Here is a 4,834-nt window from a genome sequence, read left to right as displayed (position 1 = left end):
AAATATTGTAAAACTGCATGAGATGCCATGATCTAGGAAGGCTCTGTTGACATGCACTAATTCCTACTGAAGTGCTTTGCCTCTTTCTACCCCCCAAAAAAGGGAGGCAACTAAACACTAAAGTACAGCAAATGGAGAGTGACTTGCCATTACTCCATTGGAAAGAAACCTTACACAATTCAAAGTTGCATATATGCAATCTAGTATGAAAGTGTAGCATGTAAGATTCTGGTACCTTTCGTTTAATTAAATCGAGGGTGGCCCCTTTGACGGGAAAAGAGAAAAAGAGAGAAAGAATGCAAGTTGGGGAGAGGAGGATAAGAAGAGGAGGCGTCAAGTTGTAGGACGATGTCCTTGTTGCGAGCCTGACCTGACCTGAGAGCGCCCACTCGCCCATGTCTGACCTTTGAGTTCTGATCCCCATTGCCAGCCCATTTCATGCCATCATGGCATGCAGTTTAGGGATGCCTAATCATTGGTGGTTTTTTTCCTGAACTTTCTTCAGTCCAGTCAATGAAAAAGACCGAGATAATGTGATGTGGAGGGGGTGATCAGTTCGACTCTGCATGTTCATTCGTGTGTTTGCAGATAAGAAGTAACCTTGATAAAGTTGTGCTGGTGAAGTACATGCACATATTAAGCTCTCTGAAGTGTAGTAACATCCAACAAGTCTTTAGAACATCTCCAACCGCATCCTCCAAAATCATTCAAGATGATACCGAAAATTGTGAGTCCATATACCTTTTTCCGTTCGGCGTGGCCCAATAACATGTCCAGTACCCCATGGTCATTCCCGTCCCACAGGGGATGTGTTAGGCGCTCCGCGCCTCTCGCCGCGTAGGTAAAATCTAGTTGGGTACCAACTGCTAACAACCCAGCCCATTCACCCCTGCTTCGATGACAAGCCTCCCCTCCCACCTCTCCTACTGCTGCCGCCCTTTCCGACGCTGGTAGTTCACTTGCGCCTACTTCCATAGTGCTCCTCCCTCTCCTCGCACCCAATTCCCCTCATAGTGTGCGTCGACCGGAGCCCCAAATGCTGCCACATCCCCCATCCGCCGTGCACACAAGGTGTTCGGCCGTTTGCTTCGGCGGGGACATCCTCGTAGTTGTTGCCCTTATTGCCGCCGCCGTTTGATTGGCGATTTTTGTTGTTGACTCGTAGACATGAACAACAAGGCCGGATAATGATCCAAATGTGGGAGGTGATAAATGCTTGTGTGATCACGCACAACATGACTACAAAAAGTGAGAGCAAGAGTCCACTGATTGATAGGGGTTCCTTCGAGTCGAGTCCTCTTGCTCATATTAATCACTAAATATCTGCGGATTTTACTGATTTTTTCACTATGCATGCAGAAATCCGTGACATAGATGCTCACGACCAAACTGCAAAACCGCAAAATGATCTTATAGAGCATCTGCGTAGGCTCAAAGAACAGTAAACTATTGTGCACACAGCGGGATCAAGTTGAACTTCAAATCATTTGAATTATTATATGTCTTATATCCATGCACAAAAATTATTGTAAAACGGACGCGGCTTATGTGTTCAAAACTAGTGTGTTCAAAGACTGGAATTACAAAATAAAAAAAATAATAATTTGGGACGTCGTTTAAGGACACTGGCTGCAAAAGACGCGCTCCAAACACGGCACCACGCCACGGCTCAATCAACCGAGCTGTTGCTTTTAGTGGATATTGTTTGGAAGACGCGAGTGAAGAAGCTGTTTTGTTTACCTTCGGTTATGGTGCATGTGCCTTGACACCTTGACTAGGTTCCTCTAGAAAGAACTTAGCTGCACTTGCGCAAGTTGATGATACTGTGGTCCCAAAAGGCGATGTGCTTTTACTGTATTTGCTTAACTGATGTTGATCCCTGATAGCAACTAAAATTCACAATTATTAGAAATTGAAAAAAATGCCGTAGGTTTTCAGATCTGCTGCCGTTTGTGTGTAGCAACAATGTGCCAAGTCTGTTAGCTAATAGTTTTTGTGCAGGAAAAGTACTCCAGAGTATTGCTTAGAGCACAAAATGTAGACAAGGAGACTCCATTTCTTCATTCAGGTAAAGTGGTCAGCCTAACATTCCTGTTCAAAGTCTGAACGTCTGTCTACTAATAAACGTCAGTACTGAAAGGGCGGATGCAATCTGATCGAGTGCACCTACCAATGTGTACTATCATGATTCATGAAATCTACGGGAAATGAGGGTAGGTCAACATAGACCCCCCTGGCTCCATCTTCCAAAGTCAGAAATCTCCATCGCCCAAGGAACAAGGAAGGCATCGCCCTTTTCTCCTCTTCACCTCACCTCAAACGGTGACACCTCTACCCCCAACACGCCCCTGCCCTCGCACGCTACGCCGTGCCACCTCCCAATATATAAGCACCGGCCTCGTTGGCAACCCAGAGTCCAGGATATTGGCCAGAGCTACCTTGCCTACCTCTCACCGCTCCCATCTCCCTCGAGCTTGACTAGCTTGCTCTACCAGCGAGCTCAGATTACTGTCATGAAGGTTCAGTGCGACGTGCGCGGCGCAGGCGGCCTCCGTCTTCTGCTGCGCTGACGAGGCCGCGCTGTGCGACGCGTGCGACCACCGCGTCCACCGCGCCAACAAGCTCGCCGGCAAGCACCGGCGCCTGTCCCTGCTCCACCCCCCGCCGTCCTCCTCGTCGCCCTTCGTCGTCCGACCAGAAGCCGCCTCCCTGCGACATCTGCCAGGTAAGACATACGGAGAACGTCTTCAGACTTCAGAGAGCGATGTTATCTTCTGTCTCGTAGCTGATATATCATGTGTGGGATGCAGGGAGAAGAGGGGCTTCCTGTTCTGCAAGGAGGACAGGGCGATCCTGTGCCGGGAGTGCGACGTGCGCGTGCACACGACGAGCGACCTCACCAGGCGGCACAGCCGGTTCCTGCTCACCGGCGTGCGTGTCTCGTCGGCGCCGGTGGACTCCCCGCGCCGTCGGATCAGGAGCAAGCGCAACAGCATGAGGAGGAAGAGGAGAACAACAGCAGCCCCTGCAACGCCGACTCCTACAGCGGCGGCTCCGCCAGTGCCACGGCGAGCCCGAGCGACGGCAGCAGCATATCCAGAGTACCTGACCAAGACGCTGCCCGGGTGGCACGTCGAGGACTTCTTCCTGGACGACGCCGCCGCGGCCGCCACCGTCGCCGTCTCCTCAGACAAGCAGTATCAGGTCAGTGGCCGACTGGCTGGCTGTTCATCTGCTCTAACCATGACCTGCTCCAAGTATCTTGAGCTTGCAATCATTTAGATAGTTTTGTTGTCACGCTCGCAACTAGGGTCGAGAAAAATCCGAAGCTGCTGGACCAGGTTGTCAAGATAGGATAGCGTCTTGGGGCGAATTGAATAGGACAGATCGTTTGCCCTCGTTTTAACAAAGAGAAAATGATATTGATGCTCTAATGCAAAATGATCATAAGGATAGTTACACACTCCTACCACTTTTGGATTCGAGATTTAACCAAACTTCATGTACAATCAAGAAATGCAGTTTTTTTTTTCTTTTGACCGCGAGATTTTGTTTTGTTGCTTGGACTAATCTGGCAACTTGGCGTTTGAGCAGGGAGGAATGGCTCAGATCGGTGGGCCGCAGCAAGATTATCCGTCGTGGGCGGGCCAGGAGCAGCTGATCGGTGGCGTCGTTGTCACCGCCGCCGGTGAGCGGGCCAGACGAGAGCTGTGGGTGCCGCAGATGCAAGTGGAGGCGCAGTGGGCCAGCAGCAAGCGACCCAGGGCGTCCTCTTCTGGCTACTCTTACTGGTGAAAACGTGCGGTTTTGCAGTTCAGTAGCTCCACTAGTACTAGTACTAGCACATAAAACCAACGGAAAATAGGGCCAGCAAAGGATAGGGACCATGGATTTTGTTTGATCTGTATGTGCTCGTTTTGAAATTACCGCCGTTTTTTCTGCCGTCCTGAATACTACTAGTACTAGTACTGTGTTTGGATCCTTGGAGAGTGTGACTGTTTATGCATTTTTGGGGCGGAAAAGAACTATGCATGCACTGTTAGTTTTGTCAGTTCTTTTTTTCTAGTGGACGCTGGAAATTACCGACCGTATCTGTCAACTATAATGCAATATATGGTCACTCGCCATTGTGCATTTTTTTAAGCGGATGCAACAACAAAAAATCCTCAATCTGTTAATCAAGAAGAAGAGAATTGCAAGGTTAAGTAACCGAAAGAACAACAACAACCCAACCAATCAAGCAACTCCTGATCACCTAGACAGGTCAATAAAAAACTAAAACTGTTGACACATGAACAAACATCTACCTCACTGACCTCGTCACTCAAAGACACCACTCACCAATGGTCATAGGGGAGAAAGTGCCAGAAGCATCCAAACTTCCACGTTCCACAATGGAGAGTGGCTGGTATAGGATTTATGCACTAGCTAAGTTTTTCAAAAGACCGATCTGACTGGAAGGGAGGCTAGGCACTATATTTATTTTCAACACTACCCCTCACGTTATTTTAGTTCTTAGCGTGGGTTCGATGCACAAGCTGCAGAATTTTGTTTTTGTTTTTTTATATCATGCATGACAGTAGGTCTTGAACTCAAGACCTCTTGACTCCGATATCATATAGGATTGATGCACTAGCTAAATTTTCCAAAACACCGATCCGATGGAAGGAGGCATAGGCACTATATTTATATTCAACAACTCGGCGGATATGAGTGGAACTAAAACTCGAAGCTCGTGAGCTTAAAGAGTATTCTAAAACCTCGTCTCGAAACAGATCGAACTTCAAACACTAATGAGCCAAGACGAGTTTGTATTTTTTGTCTTGTTAAGAAA

At 48.2% G+C, this 4,834-nt stretch overlaps 1 pseudogene; it reads left to right on the top strand.

Annotated features, from left to right (window-relative positions):
* The first annotated feature begins 2,365 nt into the window (after nucleotides 1-2,365).
* LOC124675789 lies at nucleotides 2,366-3,939 on the top strand (annotated as a pseudogene).
* The last annotated feature ends 895 nt before the right edge of the window (nucleotides 3,940-4,834 follow it).

Source organism: Lolium rigidum, chromosome 7 (genome assembly GCF_022539505.1).
Source record: "Lolium rigidum isolate FL_2022 chromosome 7, APGP_CSIRO_Lrig_0.1, whole genome shotgun sequence".
NCBI lineage: Eukaryota > Viridiplantae > Streptophyta > Magnoliopsida > Poales > Poaceae > Lolium > Lolium rigidum.
Note: the sequence above shows the minus strand (reverse complement) of the source record. Positions and strands in the feature narration are given on the sequence as shown.